A 27,182-nucleotide genomic window follows, 5' to 3' on the forward strand; every position below is an offset into this window, starting at 1 on the left:
TAAAGCTGAAGATTGTTCTGTAATTTGCGGAACAGCTTTTGGTTAGTGTACTACTTTGCTTTTGCAGTCCATTTTCAATTGTTATTACAGGGCATAGGGTAAGGAATTATTAAGAGCTATCTATGCATGTGACGTGAAAATAAAAATGATCCATGATGCATTTTTTCTTACATGAAATGCTATGTAATATTAACCAAAGAATGGTAAAACAGGAAAAGTTACTCACTGATATGCTCAATCTAGTACTGTCTCATGTCAAGGAAATTCAAAAGCAACTACACAGAGTAATAATCTCCTCTCCACCTGTCTGGTAGCAGGTGGAGTTGATGTGATGGTTTTGAACATGGGAGTTTGAACATGCGAGGTGAGAGAGCTGTTGAAGGTTTGTTACTGTGGTTGGCTGTGGCAGAGTACATTGATCAGACCTTTTCTTGAGAAGCTTTAGTGAGTGAAATTCCCCAGCAGTCCTTGAAGTTGCACACCTGTTGACATTTAATAGTTTGCCTGCATCTGTGTAAGAATTATGATGTCCAGAATGGGGTGGTTTGGAGAAAAGTAGTTATCAGCTCTTTGTATGCGTGCATGCACACACCCACCCACATACCCACATACACTTCACATGCTTGCCAGCCTCTTTGAGTGAAATGTGATTTTGAATGATACCACAAAATTTACTCTTTTGTATTCTCTGTTCATTGATTCCCTATGTAATGCTGCTGGTCCATTTTGTGTTCATGTCAACGATGCATCTTTTCTAAATGTAGCACTTCAGATTTGTCTTTATTGAATCACTTTGTTGATTTCTGACCATGCCTCCCATTTTTCAAAAGCATTTGGAATCACATGCTGTCCTCTTAGATACCGCTGGTTTCTCCCAGCATTGTTTTATCACACTGCCTTTGAGTTACTGTGATTATTATGAAAATAACAGGTAGAAAAGATCTAACAGATGTCTCTGAGATCCATTTGAAATATATACCCAGCTTGACAGAGCTGATAAAAATTCTTTTCAAGAGCAACTGCTCTTTGATTTTAATCATTTTTGTGTCCAGCTTATAATAATAATGTCTGCACAGTATTTTGTTATATTGGCAACGACAATGCAAAACATGTTTAAAATCTCTGTAATCTCAAGCTGGAATCACATCTACTGTTACTTCTCATCCATAAAGCCAGTCAGCACCCTTCCAGTGAAGTAATTCAGATGAGTTTGAAGGGATCTATATTTTTTTCTTACTATTCCTTCTTTTAGATATCTGGTTGTGCAATAATTGTTTCTAAAATCTTTTAGGTTTCTCTGATAAACTGGAACTTACAGATATGACTTACTTCACCTGGAACGACAGGGGAGGGCTTGTTTTAAGTTTGGTTGGGGTTGTTTTGTGTGGGTTTTTTTTTTTCTTTCTTACCTCTTCTGATTTTCTTTAGTCTGATCTCTTAGAAAGAATGAGACCACAGATCCGAACCCGTTAACATCTCTCCTCCTCCATAATTTTCAGTATGACTTGTTTCAAGGATTTTCTTTTCATCCCTTTTGTTACATTATTTCCTCATCTTGTTTGTAGCAATGGTATGTGTGTCTCATATCTTTGTCGGTCCCATTGATCACTGACACAGGACATGGATGAAAACTTTTTTTCTAGTGAGACAAGCTGACAGGATGTGTAGAAGAATTTTTCTTTGGTTTTGCTTGTTTTGTAAATCCAGAAAGTCATGGTTGAGCTCATAACAGTGGTTTCTAAGGTTAGCATCAGAAAATTAAGTGTACTTTCACTGCATCTTATGTACTAGGTGGAATAGGATGGGTCAGTTCCAAAGAGAAATGAGATCCAAAATTTTGCATGTGTGAAATATAGAGGTAGAGGTGATTACATACTAAAATAATTATTCTAGCCTTTCAAACCACCAGCCATTAAAATAGGTTGGGGAAGAGATTGAGTTAGGACAAGGGAGAGTCTATCCTAAATTGTTTATCAAAATATTTTATGGAAATCCTTTTATCCTGAATGACTCTGGTGTTTGGTATGATGCCCCATGGGTGGCCTTTTCTTGTGCATAACCATGTGAAATCCATTCATCTGTTCTTCTGTATTGCAAGATGAAGAATTTTACCCTAAAATAAAACAATAAAACTAGGAACAATGAAAACAGGGTGGTGGTGTTTTTTCACGTCTGTCATATGAGCTGAACCCTCTTGCCTACCAGTAGAGAATGAGGACCAAAGCCAGAATGTTTATAAAAATTGATATTGTCTCTTTAAAATTCAGTGTTTTATTTTTTACCTGTCAGTTTGTTTTATAGGTAATTTAATTTTTGTTCTTTTTATTTTGTATGAGCTAAGAACAGAATTATTGCTGAATATGCTAAAATAGATGTATATTTTTTAAAGGCTGGCATTTAAGCAGACAAAGAATCATGCTTAATGCTGCTGTGATAATAAATAGTACTATAATTGATTGTTGATAGAAACCCTTAAAATACATTTTTATGGTTGAAGTGTACTTTTGGTAAACAGTTTTCATTTTGCCTATTAAAATAATTCACTATATACTGTGGTTTCTTTGAGTGTTAAGGAGGTAGGACTTTTCCAGCAACAGTAATTGGTTGGCACTGCTTGACCTTAATGCAAAGCTACAGTATTTAATGAACAAACGAAGGGTATAAAGTTTTGATAAATAAGGCAATTTTCACGAAACCTTTAGAAATATGCTTGAAGTCTTTTAGTGTTAGATTGACGGTTTCTCCTTTTGTGAAAAGAGTAAGTGAATAATTTAAGGCTATATTTCATGTTTTCAGATCTTCATTCTGTCATATAAATAATAGACTCTGAAATGCAGCAGCTCCTGCATTCACGGATTTAATAGACTTATACAAGTGAGTATCTTTCTCAGCTGCTGGCATCTTAAAATGCTCCTTTGTGCATATGTATACCTGAAAAGCAATGTAGAAGTGGGACATTGCTACACTCTGTTCAGTAACCAAATCCCATACTTTAAGCATGCCACAAACTGTTTTTAAAAGTATTGTTCTTCATTAGCTTGATGTCACGTTTTAGTAATTTTAGTTTTTAATTCTGGCACAATGTTATGATGGACAGATGTCAAAAAAGTAATACATGGCTATTCAAAATTAAAGTGTTAACTAAAGTTTACTTACTTAAATGGAAAGACTGTGTGAAAAACTTTCAGGTTAACATCTAGCACAGATATCTAAAACACCATTTAATCTTGATGAGATTAAGATGTTTTTACTAAGACAGTGAAATATCAGATTAATTTATATCATTTGCTATATTTATTCATAGTTATGTAATTTCTTTTTGAGGGAAATGGTATTGAGGAAGGAAGAACAGAGAATAGCAGAATTAAGCTGGTTTCTTTCCTTTGTTTCCACTCCCCCCAGCCCTTAAGTTGCTTTAGTTTAGTGTCTATTGAAAGAATAGTGAAGCAAGACTTACCGAGAACAAATGGCAAAGCATTGGGATGTTCTTAGTCTTTCAAGCAGGAGTGTGCTTTTAGGACTAGTGAACTACAGGAATCATAAAGACTCCTTTTCAAAGTATGTACTACTGTGCCTATTTTGTTAGCTGCAAAATGTAGCTTTCTTTAACACTTCTACTAAGAAGTTACCTAACTTCTGTCCTCCTGACACCTGCTTTTTTCAACATTGGAGTAATTCTAATTGTTAGGAAACTTCTGTGCGTATAATACTGAACCCTTGCTTTCCTTCATCCTATGACAAGTAAGGAAAGCTTTTTATTCATATTTTGAAGATGATTTTCTGTAAATAATGTTCAAGAACTCTGGCAGATGGTTTGCCTTTGCCATGGTATTGAATTATGTAGTCCCCATTTAGGTTCCAGAAATGTCTCCTATGGATCCTTCAGACAAGGTGAGCACTCCATGTGAGGATGTCATCACCTTTGCTGCCATACAGTCTCTTTCCTGTTTCTGTTTACTGATACTCTATAGTTCATGCAGTCAAGTTACTTTCTCTTTTAATTTTCAAGAAAAGTAATCTTTGTACCTTATATTATACAAAAAATAAGCCTATATTCTGTTTTGTAAATTATTTCAGTAACTTATGTATTTATTTTTCCCCACTGATAATAATTTTCAGTATTCACAGTAAGGCTATATTTTGATTTCAGTTAGTCCGTACTCGTTTCCTACTGTCCATAGTCCAACCCATTTATGACTTAGAAAACACCTATGCAGGCTTAGAATGCAGGGTTAGAAAACATTCTACAGTGTAACTTGTTGCAAACTATTATAATAATTGTATGAATAATGTGAAAATCATTGTGCTGCACTGATATGCAATACATTATCACCTTTGTTTTCAGAACTTAGAGTAATATTTTCTATTTCTTCTTCTACATAAGCATTATTCAACCCATTGGTTGGGGGTGTTTCTGTTGTTTCGGTAAGAATTTACAGGATTCATATGTTAAATGAACTGCTTCAAAGCAAACCAGTCACTGGATCCAGCTGTGACTGAATTGACTTGTGATAGTTGAGCAAAACATTTGTTACTATTTATTATTACTTCAGTGCAAGGCTGCGGTCTCACTGTAGTAAGTCCTCTGCAAATACACATATTAACTATTTTGTATTTGCAGGCTTTGGTCTGTTTGAGGGGAAAATGCAGAGTATAAAAAGCAAAAGAAGGAAATAGGAAAGCAGAAAAGCAAGAAAAAGTGGTAAAGACTTTTTGGTAATGGCTGTATGTAAATGATGGTGATGGTGGCTTTTTAATTCTGAGTTGAATTCAAGTGACTGTATGTGGTGTAAGAGCCTTTATTGATACAGTGTGAACATACGGATTCATTTACAGGGACACCTCACAGCCGTGCCCAGTGTGTGGCTGCCATGGGCAGGGCCGTCCCCCTGGGCCTCCTGGCCACAGGCACTGCCTCAGGACCAGCACCCCAAAGGCCTTTATCTAAGGCACGCAGGGTGAAGGGGCAGCAGCGGCAGGGCTGTGGGGGCCGCCACACCCCTGTGTCATAGTGCCAGCACCGAGCAGCACAGCATTACAGTGCTCTGGGGCAGCGTAAGTCCAGCGCCCTCCCCCAGTGCTTTGGAGCTCCAGTGCCAGGCACTGGAAGGGTTCTCGCTCTCACCCTAGATCAGGCAGGCGGCACTTTGCTGCTCTTGGAAGCCCCTGCGGTAGCTCCAGGTGGTGGCAGAAAAGGCAGTGCCAGTGTCCCCTTGTCCCCTCAGAGGCATAACCAGCACGTGGACCAGGAGCAGGTCTTGCTCACATGTTCAGGGAGTAGCCGATCGCCAGCACTGGGGTCAGGAAGGAATTTTCCCCCAGGGCAGATTGACACTGGTCCCCGGGGTTTTTTTGCCTTCCTCTGAGCACTGAGCATGACCACTTGTCAGGGCTCCTCTGGTCCTGCTGCTCTGTGTTATGGCCTGGTGCTCGTGCACCACGAAGGTAGCCCTCTTGTCCTGTAGCTTTGTGGGGGGGCGGGGGGAAGGGCTTTTTTCTCCCCAGGCTGGACTAGCAAGTTTCCCCGTGGTTTTTTGCCTCCTCCGCAGCCGAGCAGAGCCCCTTCATGGGGCTCCTTTGGGCTATTGTAACCCCAAGGCAACTGCTCGTGCTCCACGCGGGTGGCCCTTGTGCCCTGCATGCTGGGGGAGGAAGCCTTCTGCACTCCCAGGATGGCCCCAGTGTGGCCCCAGGACTTGCTGCTGTCCTCTGTAGCATTGAGCACCACCCCTTGACAGGTCTTCCCTGGCCCATGCTGGCTGGGTTCTTGCACTGCTCTTGCACCACCACGGCACCGCTCCTGCCCCGGCTTTCCTTTGTCAGGCTGTAAGGGAGGGGTTTTCCAAGCTAAACTGAAGGATGTGTCAGCCTGCTGCTGGCTACATGTGTGCATCCGGTTAATGCTTTTTAGAAAAAGGAAATACAGTCTAAACTAAACTGGACTAAAGTTAACTAAACTAAGGTAAATGAAATATATTTATTTAGAAATAAAATACTCTTTCCACCTGCAACCTGATTTGTGTCTGATTTGTGTCTTTGAAAGTGCTGTTGGTGCTGAAAACACCTTGGCATTTCTGGTTAATAATGGTTTCATTGTTATACAACTCATCGTGATTGCATGGAATGGAAAGGAGTGGAACAGAATAGGACAGAACAGCTATGATATGTTATGCATGTAGTTCTGGATGACAAGCTGTGACCTAGGTCTGAGGGGCTGTCTGCAGTGCATGTCCCAAGGGAGACTGGTTCTGGACATTGAGGGCTATGAGCACCCTCTGGACCCTGACAGAAATAGACCTGTGCTCCTTATATACTCTCCTTTAGACATGTATGGGGTGCCACAAGAAAGAGGGCTTGGGGCCAGATGGACTCCTGATAACAGCACTGCTGTACTCAGGCTCTCGTGTTTGGTTCTGTTTCTCCAAAAGACACAACTTAGCCATTTTTAAAAACTAGTATTTGAGGAGGGTTGCAGTTGGCAGTGGTGTGCCAGCCAGCATCTCCAGATCCCTTTCTGCAGGGCTGCCTCCCCCAGTTTGCACTTGTGGCTGGCACTCCTCCATCCCGGGTTCAGAATGTAGCATCTGCTCTTGTTCAGTTTCATGCCATTGATGGTTGCCCAGTGCTCCAGTCTATCTAGATCCTTCTGCAAGACCTCTTGACATTGGGGCCCATGAATGGACGTGCCGGCCTACCCCAAAGGACACCAGTCCTTTATCCTTCAGAGCAAAACTTGTTTGTAGTTCCCTTTACTGATCATGCAATATGTTTTTGGAACACAGAGAAGAGATTTCCCCCCATCGCCCTGCACTTCTCCTATCTAGGGAGGTCTCTATTTCTTGATCCTTTCCTTCTAAAACCCACCTTTTGGTACTAACGCAGGACACCGTGTGAATTGGCATTAAGCTGCCCCTGCACAGCTTCTCCTCTTTCTGCCTTCACTTATGAAAGCTGTTGTGACAGCATCGCTGCCGCAGTTTGCTGCAGCTTGCCTTCTTCTGCCTTGGCTGCATTTCTGGTGTTTCCCACTGGTGTCCTCAGCACATGCCCTGTGTGAGGGGCACTTACCAATATGGCTGTGATGTGAGGAGTTATTTGCACTAAACGAGGAGTAGAGATGTAGATATAGATGTACAGATACAGGTATAGATACAGAGATATAAATGATATAGCTGTAGATAGTTTTTGTTTATTATTTTTCCCTTGTTTCCAAGAGGTGATTATGCTCACTTTCTACCAGAACTGGGCAGAGGCAGTAGTATTTTCTACTATTGTGTGTGAAAAACAGTGGTTTTGTTCTTTATTTAGTCGGTGTAGCTTTTTTTTTTTTGCTTAATTTGTTAACACCTATAGAAATTAGTGCAGTAGTTATGACAAATGGACTATGTAATTTGAAAATTGTATTTTGTCACATATTTTAGTCACAAAACCTAGTTGAAATCAATTGTCCAAACATTCACTTAACATATTAATAAGTAATACAGGGAACTCTGAGCCCTCTTGAATTAGATATATTACATCTTGTTATAAAATTTAATGCCAGGCTTAATAAGTCAAAGTATGCTCTAGAATAAAAATACATTTATATGCTACTATATTGCAACTAGGATACTAATCCAAATTAAATAAAATCAAACAGAGCAAACCAACAGAAAACAAACAAAGCCACCAAAACTCCCACTATTTAGCTGGAACTGTCTAATATACTCCTGTGAAGACAATTATATTTAATTTCTTAAAAAGAAATTCCCAAATGTATTTCTTCAAAGTGAACATGTTTTTCAGAGTTTATTTCTAAACTCAATTTAATTTGTTTTGACAACAGAGGTCCTATTGCAGGAACTGTTTTGGTACTTACCTGCAAAATCAGTGTCTTCTAGTGTCTTCTAGGACTTTTTTTTTTTATGTGTCTAGATTGTATGTTCTTAGGTCTTCTGATGGAAATTGTAGGAACGGAGTGAAATATCAGCTTTTCAGAAAGGGAAGATCCTGTTTCCAATTCAGCACCATTAGCTTTGCATATTTTTCATAGGAAAATTTATTTTTTAAATAGGCATATCCCATCGCTATGTGAATTGAATTTAACTCACAAAAGTTGAAAAATTTTGCATAAGTATCTTTTGAAGAGAGGAGTATTTTAGAAAAATATTTATTTCTTAATTTGCAAGTACATTTTCAAACACTTAGAGTTAATAAAAGATAAATGGCTAATCGGTTGCTGGAATTTGATTTGTTAGTCTTAGAACCATAGCCTTGAACATTTGTAGTGTGTGTATAATCAGCTGTAGTGTGCTATTGAACTCTGTACTGTTTTTTTTTGTCTTATCTAATAATGAATTTACTACTTTCTAGAAAATACATCTAACAATATCAAGTTACTTTTATATTTATTTTATATAGAGTTTTATATTTGTGAATATAAAGAAGTTCAGTCACAGGAGATCGAATTGAAAATAATTCTGAGAAATAAACCAAGATTTGCATGTTGAGGTGAATTTCAGGTTGAAGATGGAAGAAGTCTTCATAATGCTCAAGCTATTAGATTGGTTCTCTACTCTTATTGTCATCTTAGAAATAAAGAATTTGAACCACATGGACTTATCTTAAATGTTGTTTCTGTTTCTCCTCTTTTGTGACTATTTGAAATAGTTACTTGATTGAAAAAAAAACCTACTAGTTTCAGTTCCCTGACTTTTTGCTATATGGAAATTTCCTGAAGAAATCAAATGCCCTAGGTCACTTGAATCCCTTTAGATTAAATTAAAAAATAAAAATAATAGATTCTTTTAACATTTTGTCTTCAAGTGTCTTAATTTTTCATCCAAAGGTCAATTCCAGAAGTCTGGTACTGGGACTGCTACTCCAGCTTCCTTGTTGCTGGTGGTGCCTGGGCCTTATCCCAGCACTACCTGAGTGGAGAGTATCATTCTGAGGACAACTGTCTGCTTTGTGTTTGAGCACCTCCCACTATGTAAGTTAATTTTTCCTTTCTTTTTTTTTTTTCTTTAAGTTTGCTTCATTTACCTTAATGTCACAGTTAAAATGTTTGTGATGTTGTTCCTGTAGTTGTCCAAAAATTATTTTCAATAACCATACTGTAAAAGAAAAAGAATCTTATTTTACAAACATAGGTGCTTTTCTTTCTGTGTTAAATTTTAAAAGACAAGTTAAAATGTTGACTGTAGTATTTGGTTCTAAAAGTGATGGATAGCTGTACTGAAGTCTGCTTTCCACAGAACTGGTAAAACGTACACAGTGTCAGTGGGAGCTTTCCTTTGTTTTTTGCCATAATATACCCTAAGTCCCGACCTGGAGGGGCAATTCATGATCCAATTCAAACCTCTTCTTACATTAACAACATGGCAGTGTTTAGTAATGGTGCAGTGTTTGCTGTTAAAGACTTACCAGTTTTGCCTTAAATAGCTAGATTATGTTACCTCAATTTGCCATATTCCCTCTGTTTAGTTTGGAATTACATTGCAAATGTTAAGGTGATACTACTGAATTGTGTGAAATAATTTAAAGGTTGAAATTCTAGCAGTACTAATTTAAAGTACTAGTACTGGTCTAGAGAAAAACAGTACTTCAAGTGATTAAAGGTCAGGAAACTTGGTTTAATAGCAACAGTTTTTTTGTTTTTACTGACTTCCATCAGTGACTTTATTTTTACTTCATACTGCTCTGGAGAATTTAAAGCCCTTTCTGAAGTGGTTTTTAGGATATATATGTGCTTGTGGTTTTGTATGTATAGTTTCTGTACCTTTTAAGTGTAGTTAGTGTTTTCCAGTGTTGCAATAAAGTACAGAATACTATGCAGTACATTAAAGAAATAGAGCCTATGCATCAGAACAATTTTCATGCCTCACTCAATTCTTAATGTAAATTAGTAGGAACATTGGTTATCCATTTGAGAAATTGAGTTGGTATAAAAATAAAAATGCACTTATGGTATGTGGTGCTTTGTGTATCATCTTGGGAGTGTTTTGCTGTTTATCTGTCACTTGCATTAGAAAAAGCAGTCACTGGCTGCAGGTGACATTAAAAATTAAAGGTTAACCTCAATTTCTTTACTGACCAGGCGTGGGGCAGAAAGTTCTTCTGGATGTGTGCCTGAATTTTGGAACTGTCAAAAAGAGTTGAGAAGTAGGGACTTAGGCTTTTGGCGGCTTAGTCTTTTTGTGAGTGCATATGTGGTTATACAATTCCACCATTTTTTAATTATTCACATGAATATCTTTTTATTTGGTTACTTAGAAAACGTAATTAAAGTTTAAAGTATTACTAGAATATACTTGTGTAAATAGTTGTTAAAAATTGCTATAGCAGCTTTTGAATATTCTGCTTAGCTCAGTGTACATTTGTTATAAGACAAGATTTATGTACTTGTAGTCTGGGAGATCTTCAGGCATTAAGGCTTTGGACAAAGTTAGTGTTCCCTAACAAAGTTCCCTCCTCTCCTAGTCCAAGTGTTGTAGGCAGCAATCAGACCAGTGAAGAAGACTGGCTTCAGGCAGCAGAGGTTTCCGTATAACCTGCCAGATATGTTTTATTTTTAAAGCAGGTGTTACACTTTTTCAGTGGTAGACCAGGCTGCAGACAAGTCTTGATACTTGATGTGCAAACTTGAATCTGACTGCTGTTCTTACCTTCCATTTCATCTCTTGATTTTTCTTACCCATACAATAACATAGTATGCATATAATCAATAGACCTGCTGCTTCTTGTTGGCCATTGAGTTTAAATGAGCAGATAAGAAAGAAAAATGAAATTGCTTGTTCTGGCTTCATGATTAGAATAAACTGCCAAAAATACAGTTTTCTTTTCCCATCCCCTGTTTGGTGAACAATGAATCTCTTTTCCCCTTGGCTATTTTGACTTTTACAGCTCCTAGGAAAACAAGAAAATAGAAGTTTAATTAACAAAAGCATTGTAATTGGCATTTTTGAGTTACACATTCAAGATATAGATACAGCTATTTAAAAATAATAATGTCTCTGTGCTTGCTTCATAGTAAGCTTGACACAGTTGCTTGTTTCAGGACTGTTATACTGTAGATTTTTCAGACTTTGAATTAAATCATGTTAAGAATTCATTGGTGGGAAAGTGTTAATCCTGATTTCAAGTGGTTTACTTATTATTCCTAATTTGTTAAACCTACATTTAATATCAGCCATTTCTCTGAAGACATAGTATTTGTAACTGCCAGTTACTTATTTTCCTGTATTTCCTTGTGCTTGAAATTTTTCCAGTCTTCTCCAAGATTGGTTTTACTTAACAGTTCCCTTTTTTTGTTGACATAATAATGAAACTGGTCAAACAAGTTTTACTACTAAAATTATAAATATATGGAAACTGAAGTACTATGTATCTTTGAACATAGTTCCTTTGACTTAAAGAGTAATTAAATCCCATATAATATTGATACATGTTGGCGGGCAGCCTGGCTTTGAAGCTTTCATTTTATAATCTAGGTTATGAAACATCAGGAAACATGAACAGTATTTTTAAAGGAAAGATCTCAAATAATTAAATAGTGCAGAAATGGTTATAATTTGAAATCCAGTCCTTTCTAAGAAATCTTTATGTGATTTTTATGTATTTTCTTACAGCCTGTAGGATTTACAGCATTTTAAAATTTGTCAGTTACTTCCTTAAATTCAACTAAACTTCTTTATCAGTCTAAAAAGCATTGGTGAGTTCCAATCATGTTACAGATCACATCTTAGTGGAGCATCTAATGGATAATTTATCCATTTGTTGCAGTTTTATGCAGCTCATAGAGATCATCACAAATCTGCATGAGCAGAAGATTTTAAGTATTTAAAAAAAAACCCACCGATATGCATTCATTGCAGTGTTTCTGTTGTTGCTATTTCTACAGTATGGGTGGTCCATGCACCAACATTTAATTTCTTGCTTTATTGCAGAGATTGGCTTTAGAGAGAGAAATCCATAAATTGAGAAATTCTGAGATGTAGAAAACTGGCAGGACATGCAGCCTCAAAGGATGGAAGAACAGATCCGGGATTGAGAGTTGTTTTTTGAAGCACTGAAATCAAGTTACATCAGTTCCCCAGAAGGATATGTAGCATCACCTCAGGACTAGTAATTCTTGTAGTTTTATTTTCAGTAGCTGATTGTCCTGGTGAGGAGTAGCAGAACTGTGTGTTATTAGCCCATTCTCTCCAGACATCCTTTCTTCTCTCTTGCTACCATATCAGGATTTACTGACTTCATGTAGCTGGTCCTCACTTGGCAAAATTGGTACTGCTTCATGTCATTGTTAATTCAAGTTGCCTCTGGCAGTGGCTTTTGTGTGCTGAACCTCCCTTTTCCCTGCCCCCTGACAGGCTGCCCCATTTGCCTCCTGAGTCTCATTTTGGGCAGTGTGGCTCTAAACCCTGAGCTGGCCTTGGTCAGAACTCAGTCAGATCTGGCAGAACTTTCTTCATTATGCTTGGTGCCTGCTTTATAGTTTGTTTTCATTTTAACCAGGAAACCAACCTCGCTAGTTGGAAATCCTAGTATTAAGGAAGACCTTACTGCTGTTTTTCAATACTTACAAGGGATTTATCAGAAAGGTAGAGAGAATTTTAGAGTTTTTTCCTCTTAAGTTATGCAGATTTGAATGTCTGAACATAAACTAAATGATACTGACAGGTACCAGCGTGGATGCCAACCATGTGCAGAGTCCAGTCCTTGGGACTGTATCTCAAATGCAAGTAGCAGCATTTCTTGGCAGTTGGTGTGACTGGCCAGCATTTGTAGTTAGATAGAAAGCAGATGAATAAAGCCAAATTAAAGTGACAGTGATGACCAACTGCCTACTAATTTAAAACCCTCCACAGATTGCTGAGTGCTATTTATTAAATGAACACATATATCAAATATATAACTTTGTGCATTTATTTAAGGTAATAGGAGCTATGATAATCACAAATAATCCTTTATTATCAGTGCTCTATTGTATTTGAATAAATTAATGCAGAACTTTATATAAAACTCAGAACTTTCTGAGCAACTTCACGTGGTTTTATTCAAGGTTGCATTGAGTGATGTACAGTACATGACTTCATATTAAACACTTTCTTTGAGAACATAATGTTTCTACAGGTTTACTTAAAATATTGCCACCAACTTTTGCAGTTTTTTTCTCAATGTTATGTGTCTGATCCTCTAAGATCTTTTCTAATAAGCATTCACTTAATAAGCATTGACACTGGTACAAATGGTAAAACTAGATTTAGAAGAACTGGATGTTATTTTACTGTTGTTCTGGAGCATGTGTGTCTTGCAATATCGAGATCTTATAAAAGCACAGTCAGAAGGTTGTGTCTTGAAAGTTGCCTTATTTCTTGTGTTTTACAAAGGAGTTATAGATGAGCTGCAAGAATTTATAATAAAAATGCTCAAACTTTATCTTGATGTGTTAATGTATATTATTTTAGAATCCCAGAAATATGTTCTATAGTGGGATCCAAGCTGGAGCCAAGAAAAAACTGTCATTCTCATGCAGCTGTATTGGTGGAAGGGAGTAGAGGACAGAAAAAGAAAATGCTTCTCTTTTTAGGTGAATGTATATTTTTCTGTAAAATGTAACAATAAAATGTAGATCAAGACATTCTTGCTTGGAGACACTCATCCTAGCTGACAGGAAAGTGATTTTATTGAATTTAAAATCCAGAGGCAACATTATTTCTTTCCTGAGTAAGTGGTAAGGAGACCTTAATTACACATGGCTCTTGAAAGCACAGATTGTACTTAGTTTTCTTTTTGGGTCATTTAGACTCAGACTTTGGAAAGTATTTTACTTAAAGTAAATGCAGGCATAATTTTCTGAGTTCTCATACTGAGTTTTCCTAGTACAAATAAGTATGAATATAAATACTTGAACAGGAAATTAGTGGAGTGATTTTATTAACAGAAATGTCATACAGTATCTTCAATTGGATTTTGGATTCAAAACTTTAAAAAGCAAAAATATTTACTTCATAAAAAGTAAGTTTTGAGAAAAGCAAAAGAAATGGCTAAATGTTTAAGTTGTGAATCTGTATCTACCTATGTCTAATTAAAATACAGTGTGCCAGTTGAAGATATTTCATAATGTGAAACTTTGCTCCAGACAAATAGTGACCAGCTAGATGAACTGGGACCAAATAATAATCTGTATTCATTTCACATATTTGATGAATGACGCATAACTGCTGAATGAATTTGTGGCTATTTTCTATGCATGGAAACTAGAGTTATGAAAGCTGCATGTATTTGTAGCATTTTGGAGGGAAGCAATTGTGGCTTTGTTTTCTTTAACATTCAGCTTTTAGCAAGGATATGCACTAGAGTAGCATAAATGTAAAAACATTCTTATACAAAATCTTTTTCTCATTCCAAAAGATAACGCATTATAATATATCATGAAAAGGATGAACTCTTTTATATAAAAAAGTGCTAATATTCAGCAGATCTGAATACAGGGATCTGCCTTACATTCCTAGATTCTTTAAAAAGACAAATTTGCCTCATGTAGTTTTTGTAACTTTTCTGACACTACTCTTGTGATGTAATGGCTTTCTTGAAAATTTAAATGCAGGAACCTGAAACAGAAGAATTCATGTGTGAGCTTCTTTGAAGAATTGTGATAAAAGCTGCATGTAAGACTTAGGCAGCGTTGAAATAGTTTTCAGCATCTTATTTCTTGAGACTATTTTATTTTTTGTAATTAATATTGACATTAGTTTAAAGTTTCAATAATCCCTGTAGCAAATATTAGGGAGTGGTATTAGATTGACTTCACTGTTTCCTTTATGAAAAAACTCTGTGAGTTTGGGAAGATCTCGACGTCCCTAAAGATTTGGCTGCTAAAATTTCCACAAAAGAAGTCCCCCTTTTCACAGTATTTGTAGGTGCTGAGAGGAAGGGATTCCTGTTTGGTAGCTGTAATTTGGACCGGTGCAGTGGTGATGCCTCTATGGACTTCCCTTTTGCCAGGCACTCAGCAGAAAATTAGGAAATTTAGTACTGTATGCAGAAAATAAATGGGTTTTACTGGTTTTAGCTGGGATAGAGTTAATTTACTTCATAGTAGCTAGCATGAGGCTTGTTTGGATTTTTGCTGAAAGCAGTGTTGATAACACAGGGATGTTTTAGTTACTGCTGAGCAGCTCTTACACAGTGTTAAGGTCTATTCTGCTAATCACCCCACCACACCAGCAAGTAGGCTAGGGGTACACAAGGAGTTGGGAGGGGACACAACCAGGATACCTGATCCCAATGGGCCAAAGGGATATCCCAGATCATATGGTGTCATCCTTAGCATATAAAGCTGGGGGAAGAAAAAGGAAGGCAAGAACATGTTTGGAGTGATACCATTTGTCTTCCTAAGTAACCATTACAAATGATGGAGCCCTGCTCTCCTGGTGGCTGAACACCCATCTGCCCATGGGAAGTGGTGAATTAATTCCTTGTTTTGTTTTGCTTTGCATTTGCAGCTTTTGCTTTACCTGTTAAACTGTCCTTGTCTCAACTCATCAGTTTTCTCACTTTTACCTTTCCAGTTCTTTCCTGCATCCCACCAGGGATGTCATTGAGTGGCTGTGTGTGGCCTAGTTGCCAGCTGGGTTTAAACCACAACACTGGCTCAGTTAATTGTGGAAAGGAAAGCAGTGCTTAATGGAAGAGGCATTTTCATGAATGGGTCATCATCTGAGTCTGTACATTCTCGACTTGCCAAACTGGAACGTAAACTTGGAGTCCTTTTAGATTCATTTCTATTAAATAGCATAAAAGAAAAGTCACTGTAAAGAGTTGCCCTTTGCATACACAGTCCTTGCATATCAAGTTGAATCTTCTAGTGATTACATGTTGAATTACTTGAAAAATGACATACATAAGTAGCATTTTCATCATATGCAGATCTGACCTGACTTGTCTTACATGCCCAATTTTGATTCCTTAAGATGAGTAACATTTCTGCACTCACATTGTGGTTCTCAGGTATCAAGGAATCACCTCTTTAAAATCAACATATATGCATCTGATACTAGGGTAGTTTGAGGGCTGTTTCATTAGTCTGTTTGCATTAATGATCTGAAAATGTCATACTAAGCTCTTACCAAAACACAAAACCAGGTTCCTTATTTCGAAACAAGGTAAAATATTTTGATCAATTTGATTTGTCGCTATTTCATTCTGGAAGCATGGGGGGGGGGTTGAGTCAGATTTACCTGTCAAAAGACTAAAGGTAAAGAAAAATTCCAACAAGTCATGCATAGAAATGCACAGGTTTTGTGTGGAAGTGTGTATGTGCTGAGAAATAGGAGATGACTTTTCCTTTTAATTGAAAAGTTAGTTTGGCACTCTGAGGATGTTTAAAAACAATTCTATACATTTGATGGAGCAATAGCTTAGTTGATGAAAATTGGTATTTTAAAGTTTTTCATTCTTGTGTTACATCCGTAAACATACTCCTAAGCTCTACATGCAGTTCTTTAATTAGCATAGTGTTTCCAGTGTGTTTCATCAATTAATAGAAAAAATATTATTTATACAGATGGGGGAAAGATTTTATTTTCATCAGCAATTTTGGTGGGTTTAAAATGTGAGACATTAATTTGAAATCTGATTTTCAGTACCTTCTTACAAATATCTGTAAATTGCACTCCAAATAAGCAGTGTAGTCCAGCACCTTGTCTGTACAGCAGTAAGATTAATTCAGAAACAGCATTTTTTCCTTTTACAGATGATTTGTACCTTTCTGATCACAGCACTTAGGTTCTTTATTTTTCATTGGTGTTTTCTCTCCATGTAATGTATGTAGGAAGTTAATGATGAAAGAGTACTAAAGTATTCATTGAAACTGAGAATTATAGTATTTGCAAATGTAAAATCATAATTTACATAAATGTTATAGTCAAGAACATTATGAATGTAAATATGCCTTCATCTATTCTCAGTCTTATAATGCCATTCGTTGTCCAGTGGGAAATGAAGAGTGATGTTGAGACTGCCGTTTAACCTATTATAGCAGCCTAAAAAAATTAAGTAGCCTTGATGTAAATATGAGGTGGGAAAAGAGTATTCATAGAATCATGGAATAGAATCATAGAATAGTTAGGGTTGGAAAGGACCTTAAGATCATCTAGTTCCAACCCCCCTGCCATGGGCAGGGACATCTCTATTAAGTGGCATAAAAAAACATAGTAAGAATAACAGGCGGGTGGGTGGGCATTAAGCAGTGAAATCCCTAAATTCGGACTCTAATTATAAGCACAAGGACAATTGCCTCCCACGTACTTAAACTGTTATGGGTTTTTCAGTCAGAAAATATGCTTCATGGTTCTTCAGGCACCAAATATGGATTTTCTTTTGTATTCTTTTTCATCTGATACATGACTCCTCTGCTGCTACTAAATGAGGGCTTAATACTAAGAAGCTGAGTTTGTTATGTTTTCCTTAGTGTCATTAGGTCTTTAGATCTTTAATGTTTCAAGAACTCGGAACTATACTGAGGATGTCCTATCCATTTTATGATACCATAAGCAGGTTGCACCATAATATTCAGATTATCTGGGGCACTTACTTCAGCTTTGATTTTTGTTTAATTGTTTCAGTTTCACATGAATGCTACTGCATAGACATGTGGATGATTAGTGGTTGATTAATGTATTGTACCATTCAGGTCACTTTTTCTTTGTTTCTTGATGATGTATTCTTGTAAAGAAAGATAATATACTGCACCCTTTCCTAAAATTATTTTTATGTTACAGTAGATAAAATATTTTTTTCATATTGAGTAATAGGAGAAAAGTTTGACCTATGGAATCATAAATGAGAACAGGGTTGGTCCATAAAACTGTCTTCTAAAGTTAATTGTGTCTTTTAAAGTTAATTGCAGTTTCTTTAATATTAAACTGCTTTTAGTGCAGGGGGGATCATTTTAATTATTAGCTATTCCATCTTTGACATAATACAAGGTAAAGATTTAGTTCCCCTTTTCTTTGTTTTTAATCAAAATTGTCAATTCCCCTGCATTATGTCCCTAGCTAACCTGGTGTAATAATTAAGATGATGTATTTCTAGACCAAATTTGTCTGATTTTTGTTTTCCAGTAATTGTGTATTACTATCCTTTTCTATGCTTGATTAGGAGTTATTGACTCTTACATCTTTTCCATGTGTAGTAAGCTGTAGGTATCAATTAAGTTACCTCTAATCTTTCTATAAATAAACTAAAGGTAGTGGTCTTGTATGTCTCTCACACACGTAATATCAAGAAGCTTTTCCTGTTTGTATTTCTTTTTGGGTCCTTTTAATTCCAACTTTCTTTTAGATTAATAATACTAGGCCTGGTTATGGCATTCCAGTGATGCCATATGTGCAGATAATTTCAGGTCCTTAATAGTACCATATATTTCCCTGTAATGCACCCTGGGATTGTTTTGAGCTTCTTAGCTACAGCAACATAGTAAGAGCAAAAAAAGCAGTGGGTTATTTACTATGACTTGTAGGTTCTTTAGGGATTCACTGCTTTCTAGGATGTAATCCTCCATTTTACATGGCCTGTCTTGTATACACTTAATGTTTGTAAAGTAAATAAATGAAAAGAATGTAATTCGTACTCTGAGATTGACTTAATTTATGTAGCTTATTGAAAGGATTTTTACTTATTTTGGTCATCACAGAGCTTCAGCTTTCCCTGTAACAGTGAATCATCAGTCACCAGGTTTTATATGTGTTTTCTGTGACTGATACTTTGAAAGAGACAATAAAAGGGAACTTCACAAAGCCTTAGAGCACTAGTACAGCCCAAAGAAGGCTTATAATGTGTTTAGCTTTTGCTGATGCCTAATGATATAGCAAAAAAGCACTCTTCTACAAGGCTGCTTTTGAGATCCAGAGGAACCAGAGGAATTGTAAAGAATAATAGATAGCATATCTTGGATTATTTTCTTTTAAATTTTAGGAGTAAAAGCATAAAAATCCTGTATTAATCTTTCTCTTTCTTTTAGGTATGCTGCTTATTTAGCTTTTAGTAACTTGTAATTTAAGATCACAGTTATTAGGTGTATTTCTGCATTTTATATATCGCTCCCAGATGCTACAGTATTAGTTTTTATCACTGCATATTTTATGAAATGTCAGCCTTCTGTTGGCTGTTCATGCAGTATTGTTAGTGATCAAAGCCACAACATAAAGGAGAGGAATCTAAACAGTTGGCTTATCTTTGTCCTTCATTGTGACACAATACCATAAAATTACTTTACTATGTAAAAGGCAAGCAAAGCTTCATGTAGCACACTCTGAAAAGGTGAACTTTTTGTTGTGCCTAACAAAATAGATAAAACTTATCAGTGATTATTTGTGTAAGGAAAGTAAAGTTAGCAATGATATCTTTTCAGTTTGGAGAAAGTTTTCATTCTTTGCTGCCTTTTTAAAGCACAATATTCTCCTTACATTAAAATGCTATTATAAATCTATCCATTAAAACTTTTTGAGATGGAAGAAATGTTGTGTCCTTTAGAGTAATCTGTATGGTGTATTGTGGAGCTTCTCTGGGATACAATTAATCAAGGCAGGCTATATAATTTGAAGAATGATAATTGGAAGGTAATAGTCTTTACAATATGAAAACTGCTGGTGATTCTCAAGTATATTTGGCTTTCATTTTTTTTATGTGTGAGATTATTTTGAGTTTATCTAAATTTCTGCTTAAAAGTACCAGAATACCAGTCAGCCTTAATTTTTCTGCTTGCCTAAGTGAGTTGTGTATCAGAACTGAAGTAATAAAGTAAGAAAAACTCTACAAGCTCTGAGATATTCTAGGAATAAAAATCTTGAATGATTTTGATCAGCTGTTGTGTATGCCCTGCACAGCAGTTGGTTCAATCAATTTTATGTTTTGGGATGGTTTTATTAAAACGAGCTGCTGCTTTCAGTAAATCATTGTAAAAATGCTAGCTTAGTATATGCTTTTTTGGAGACCTGCAGCTTACTAGTGCAATCTCTCAATATAAACATGCTTAGGTTGGCTCACCAAGAGGCTGGGCTGAATTAGTGACCCCCTTACAATGTGAAATATTTATCAGGATGGGACAAAACATGAAAAATGAAATATGACTTCATAATATGATAGTGGTGGAGAAAGTAAAGGACCAAAAGTATTTATATTGTGTTGTGGAGGTCAAAGTCAGGCATAATCATAAACAAAGCTCTGGACAATATCTCTTTAAAAAGACAATGATGCATACAATTTGTTAGAATGTGTTTGTGTTTGTCTTTCCAAATGCTGGTATTGTCATGCTTTTCAGTAAGTTGTATGCATTTATTCTGTCAGAGTATAGCCATATTTTGATAGATGCTCAGAGATTTTGAACAAACTAACGTTGCTATTTCTCTGCATGGCTTCTGATCAAGACAGCCAAATTCATCCGTTTTTTACTTGGCATTATGATCAAGATGGGCGTATTCTTCAATTTTTACTTTAAATCTGGAAGGGATCATTCCCATGTACATAAAAATGTTTTTCTTGATGTGCTTTGAAAACAAAACTTCTCTCAAATGAGTTAAGGTTAAAGATATTTAGCATATCAGAAACATTAATTATTATTTTCAATTAATTTTGAAAAGTGGAAGTTGGGAAAAGAAAGAATTCTGGCAATAATAAGTAGTTAATCCATCACCTACCTGACAGTATTCTCAAAATAGATCATCCTTCCCATATAAATACCGCATCACACAGAGTCTGCCTAGCTTTCTTCTCCTCAGCCTTGCTATCAGCATCAAATTCATGATCCTTCTCCAACAGAAAGAGCTAAACATTCGAAACTACAGACCTATGACCAGATAAGGCCTTTTTGTAATCTGTTTCTGATTTATTAAAGTAGGTCTCCTATTGTGTGTTTTCATCCACTGGTTACCTGAGAATGTGGATTTTACATGTCTTACATCCAGCAAGATTCTGGTCTACTGAGGAAGACAGAAAAATCTCCAGCCTGACCTGACTGTGATGAAAGATTTGGACTTGCCGCAAAGACTGCGTTGCTTACAGCAAGCTTAGTGTTCACAGCGGAAGAGCTGTGCTCCTAGGAAAGAAAGAGGTGCACAGTTGTCTAAGCAGTCCTTTATTTAAGTACCTGAGAATCAGAAGGCCAAGTATGTTGACACTTTTCCATCCAAGTCCATGAGAAATTTAGGTTAACGTGGAGAAAAGGCAGAAAGAAATGAAGGCAGTCTTTAAATTGAGTTCTTTTTCCTATATTGATCTTAGTACCTTTCTCAGAGGTTTGAAAGTCTGTAGTTGGAGGGTAAACATTTTATTCAAGGCTCCTTTTTATTTGTATATCTAAGACTGCTTCAAATACCTGATATGATAAACAAATGCTAATGACATTTTAAGAGCTAGAAGCATACAAGGCTTATCAAAGCAAGTTCTTGTATCTTTACACTGATGAACCTCTTTGATTCCTTGACCAAGCAGTCATGCATTCATTACTAAATGCACAGCTTTCATATATCCATGTACAAACCTAATTTAAACCAATTGCATAGTGACCAAAAGTCTACTCAAATCTTGGTGAAGCATAATACATCATTTGAAAGATGCATTACTTGTTTCTGTAGTTGGTGCTCTGTGGTGCACAGTTTCAAGCTTAGCATGAAGAGGTAATAAAAAGATGGAATGATAGCTCTTTGTTAATATACTGGATATAATTAAGTTAGTTTGGTGCCATTTAACCTGATGGTCTTGAATCTTGATACACCCTCACACAACAGATACACTTTAGAAACTTAATTTCACTTTACAGGCATTTTGTCTGTGCATATGCTCAAAATAATTTGTAGGTTGGTTTTAGTTTGTAAGCATGTTACCTTATTTACATAGAAAAAAAAAACCCTTTATGATAGTTTTGACCACTTGTCCCACCTGCTTGCAAAGGCATTATTAACTATATAAATGAATACATGGTTTGTTGAGCTTGCAGACAATGCTAGCACCAGCAAAACCAAAGGGGCTTTAGCCCTTTGTTAGTGTGCAGTTATCGTCAAATGTTTAACTTGAAGATTATAAATGTTACTGACAGAGAAAATTGAGTCAAATTCATAATCACAAGTATCTTAATAAGATACAAATTGTTAGTTTAGACTTGATTCTCTGTTAATGAAAATTGTGTTTCTGAAATGTATCTGTATTAGTTTACACAAGGGTTATGGCAGTGCTTTTACCTGCAGGATGTAGTAGTCAGGTTGCTGTTCTGGGCTGCAGAGAATTTAACAAAGGTGAGGAGTGCTTATAAACAAAATTATGTACAAGAGATGTTATACTGCAACCACATATTTAAGGACTTCATGTTGACCTCATCCTCTCCTATTAACATGCTAAACTATTTTAGAACGCTTGCATTTCCATTTTTCTGTGGGTGTGCATCTCTGGGCTGTTGAATCGGCAAAGAAGAAAGTCAGTGAGGTTTCTAAGAAGCTGTCTTCAATGTACCTTTTTATTTAACATGCAGATTAGTATTAATGATGATTATAATGGAAACTGTGAGTGTTGGCAAGAGTTAAGGCACTTTAATGGTAACAGTAGAATAACTTAGATCTTGTCAAAGCTAATGAAGTTTTAATTCAGTATTTATTCGTAAAAGATAAAGTACGAGTGCTAAAGACACTTTTTTCTTTTTCTTTTTTGAATACAGAATCTCAAGTATAGTCTAAATGGGAGCTCTTAGAAATTCCTCCAGCACAGTATTAAGCCATGTCAGATAGTGCTATCTTCCTGTCCTGGTTTTTCCCTGAATACTAAAAACCTTTTCCTGTACCTCACAGGTCAAAAACAGACCAGTGGAATTCGCAGTGATGCCACAAGTTGCTAGTTCATAAAGCCTTGCAAATTAGTGTACAAATCAGGTGAGGAAAGAGGGTGGTATCTTGTCTGTTCCATCTGAGGAAGAGGAGCTTGCTGGTCAAGTTTTTCACTGAAGTGAAAAGGGGCAGAGCTGGAAGGGGAGGGCAAGGAACTTGGGCTTGGCGAAGAAGGCATCCACAGGCTCCTTCATCATTGTTACTAAAATGGCAATCTGGTCAGCCAGAAGAGGAGTTCGCAGCAAGGGAGTGCTTTGTAACTGGGGCAAAATTGTGAGGATTAATGTTTGGATGTGATGCATTAATAAATCACAGTTTACATTTCTTACACATCTGCATTTGTAAAGATTCCAGCTGGTATCATTCTTTGTGTTAAAAACATGCAGAGGTAAAGATGGATGCTTAAAAAGCTCAAAAGATCTGCAGATTGCTTCAGTTTGGAGGATTTTAACAACGCTGAAGAAATAGGAGTGTTATAGAGATTCAGGCTATATTAAATGTTCATTTTGCTCACAGAATGTATATGCTGCTAAGCTCTTCCAAGTAAGTACTGGCAAAGACACAGGTTTTAATTTCATTGAAGTCCATCCCAACTGTAAGAACTGTAGTCATGGGATTGCAGTATTTATATATTCATCAGGTGCATTTTGTTTTAGTTGTGATATTAAAATGTTGCAAATGCTATTCACATATGAATGGAGAGTTCATATTCGTAATTTTTGTTATACTCGGAGGATTTGTATTTCAGCTGAAATTTAAATATTTTTTAAGAGTCTTCAAAAGAAATGTAGCATGTTCAGATTCTGATATGGGGACCATAAAGACAGATTTCGTAGCAATTGAGGTTACTATTGTAAAATACGTATGTGTCTGAGGTTGCAAAGGGGCTAAAGAGAAGGAAGATAAATGCTTCCTGCATTTAACTTGTGTGCCATTTATGTCAGTTAAAGAACAGGTTGCTTAAAGGTGGGAGATGCACCACATAGGGCTCCTTGTTGGATCATCTGCCAGTCAGTGGCGTACTGTGACTGTACAGAGAACCAATTGCCGTTCTAACTTTGCGTCTCATGAAACCTGTAGGGAGATGGTTCTGAGAGAAGACAGTTAACAGTGATACACATTGATCATGTCTTCTGCTTACTGGTGAGCTGGCAAATGCGAAATGTGTCTCTCTTTATAATGGCTAAATTGGGATGAGCTCAGGAATATCTGAACTTTAGACACGGGAGACTTTCAGACCCAGGAGGACACAAATGGGTCTGTTTGGGCTTGGACACTCAGACCATGCTGGCTGGAACAATGAGTAGACTTCTACCATAAATAGCAAAACAGAAAAGATCTGACAAGTACAAGACCTGTAACAGTCTCCTCCTTCCCTCCCCACCTCTTCATCTGTTTTGAATTGCATTCTGGATTTTAAATTCACACAAATGTAGATGATATACAGCAAAACCAGTGTTTATGTAGAATATATACAGAAAAGGATGGCATATGCTTTTATTGCTCTTAACTTTAGATTTGTAGCAACAAGATGGTAGGAGAAAGATATGCTAAAACATATTCACAGTTCTAAGGTCTAGTAAGGAAGAATTTGATTGTATAAACATACACTGTTTTCCCCCTAGATCTGTGAATGTGAAGGGATAAATTCTTTCTACTCCCCTGACTTCATTTTATCTTCAGTGTTTTAGATTTTTAACTTAACAATTTGATATTGGATGAAGAACTCTGCTTTTATATGCAGGGTGAAAGTAAGAGATGCTGAAAGTAGAGATGCTGAAAGCTTAGAGGCTAAACTTGAATTAATGTCTTCGGCAAGGGTGGGGTGTCATTCCCATTCCTCCCTTGATTCGTGAACAGAAGACACTATTTCTTTGCAAAGTCCCTTTATTTTTACATTATAACCCTCTCTTCTCTTGGGTAGTCTGACATATTTTGTTTACTATTCACCCACTATCCCTCCAACTAAATTTAATGCTTCATCTCTGCTGAGCACCCCACAGGAACACATGACTTAGGAAAGGGACAAAATCAGCAGAAAAATAGGTGGTCTGAGCACTTATGTGTTAAATATGTATGTTAATTAGAAAAAATTAGAAAAAATATGAAAACAGATGTTACATAAATTATTTCAGTCTCATGATAGTAGTAACTTATACACTGACAATAACTTTTGTACGTGCATATGTATGGGTATGTCTTTTTCTGTATTTTGGAACATTTATGCAACTCCTACATGGATGGCACTAGAAAAATAACTTCTAGCTTAGGTAGGCCCTCTGAACTCCACATGTACATGTAGATGTTTCTCTCCTGTATTATACTATGCATTGAGCTCCTGAAAAAAAGGTTTCTGAAAAAGGCACTGCTAGCAGAATAGGTTGAAACTTAAGACTCATGGGAAGTATTTCAGGTAACTGGCATTAAATTAATGAAAAACATTTTTTCTGCATGTTGATACTGTACTAGGCAGCTGAAATTTTAAAATGTACTTGCAGTCATGTGCTTTATTCTCTGACATATCCTCTTCTTTACTGTAGTTTCTATTCTCTGACATATCCTGTTCTTTACTGTGGTCTCTTAGTTCTCTCAGCTCCTCTGCAGTAGCAGAAAAGCTTCCTGGGGCTTGCTAGTGAAAGGTAGTCCAGCAAATACAACTAAAATATTGAGAAATATGTTATCTGAAGAATTTTGCAAGTGGATATTCATGCTAGAATTCATCTGCTCTTAATGCAGTCGTTTTGTCATCTTATAAAGAAGACACTTCTGACTGACAACCAATTTTCTGAATATAAATTCTGATATAATTTAAATAATTACATAATTTCTGTCCACGTTAAAAAAAACAGACATATGTGCAGTTCGTATTCTAATTATCACCACCAGAGACTGAAAAGTTAACTTCTTAGAAAATGAAGGCAATACAACACGCGGTAAAGGGAAATGTTGCAAAATAAAGACCTGCAGCCTTCTGTAAATGTTCAGATAATTATTTCAGTATAACATTCTACTTTTCTAGCTTGATAACTTTCATATTCTTTGAAGCCTTGTACATTTCTGGTTTTGTGGGTTGGTTCTGTGGGGATTTTTTTAATTTTTGTAAAATCCAGCATATACAGTAGGAAGGTAAAGGGCTGAAAGGAGACAATGAATTGTGGAAGAAGAGGGATAACAATATTTCTAGCAGATTGTTAGTACTGAAGAATTTTAAAATAGTGTTCAGGGTATGCAATTGCTATTCTAGCAGATGCATTATGCTAGTAAATGTAGGAGAATGTGGTACTATATGAAAATGAATTACAGAAAACTATTAAGAAATCTTATTTATGTCTTGAAGAGGAAATATATTACCATAAATCCTACTTTATACCAATCAATCGTGTTGCCTACACAGAATTATTTAAACAGGAGGGGAAAAAAAGGCAGTGATGTGTTAATCCTTCACTGCACATGTATTCATTCACATTGCAAGAGTCAGATCGCATGGAGAGAAAAGGAAATTGTATAAAAGAAGCAAAATTGTTTCAGCTGTGTGTCTTGAATTTTCAGAAGAAAAACTACTTCAGAAATGTCAATACTCAGTATCAAACCCATAGTAGTGATGACTTCTAAGCTGGTTTGAGCTACTGTTTTTCTCTGAGATATTGTTGCCTTTCTTTGCTAGCTTTGTATGTTTTTGAGAGCATGCTATCTTTAATTTCCCTGTCGTCTCCTTGAGAAGTAATTTCCATAGTGCAACACACACAGGAGATTCTGTTCCCCTGGAAGATATGTCTTTTACTTTCTAGTAGAATAAAAACAACCTTGACCTCTGAGTCCAAACCTCTTAGAATGCCCTGGTCATTTTAGGGAAGTAACTCTTCTGTGCGCTAGCAGAGGTTCTGGCTTTGGTGAAAATGTCCAGGTTTTTTTCCATAAACAGCTGAAATTGGTATAAATCTTCATCATATCTTACTGCTCATACTGTTGCTGACTTCAATAAAATAATAATGGTAAAATTGTAATTCCACTTCAGGACAGTATTTACCATTAATTTTGTGGTGGTGGGAGGCAGCAGTACATCTGTATTAAGCCAGCCTTTTTTTTAAGGGGGCATCTGTGCAATTCAAGTGCATTTCACAAGTATTTTGAACCCCTATGCTTTTGCTTCAGTAAAAGATGTGACTGCTGAAATTTGCTTTGCCCATAGGTCATAGTGAAATTCCTTTTCTTCCATAAAACAGTGGTTTATTCAGGTAGCATTCACTGTTATTCCTTGATCTGGTGACCTTGTTCCCAACATCAAGAAGGACAATTCTGGAAGAAATTTGGAGAGAGCAGCTGCTT

The 27,182-nt window shown here is 36.4% G+C and overlaps 1 protein-coding gene across 1 annotated transcript in view; it reads left to right on the top strand.

The window, feature by feature from the left end:
- The window catches only part of TBC1D5 (TBC1 domain family member 5), a 317,301-nt gene that overhangs the window by 65,042 nt on the left and 225,077 nt on the right, over positions 1–27,182 (top strand). Inside the window, exon 3 of the mRNA XM_031044993.2 lies at positions 8,828–8,971. The gene's annotated coding sequence lies outside the window, so the exon portion shown is untranslated. The remainder of the gene's footprint in view (positions 1–8,827; positions 8,972–27,182) is intronic.

The sequence above is a fragment of the Melopsittacus undulatus genome, chromosome 1 (assembly GCF_012275295.1).
Source record: "Melopsittacus undulatus isolate bMelUnd1 chromosome 1, bMelUnd1.mat.Z, whole genome shotgun sequence".
NCBI classification, from domain to species: domain Eukaryota; kingdom Metazoa; phylum Chordata; class Aves; order Psittaciformes; family Psittaculidae; genus Melopsittacus; species Melopsittacus undulatus.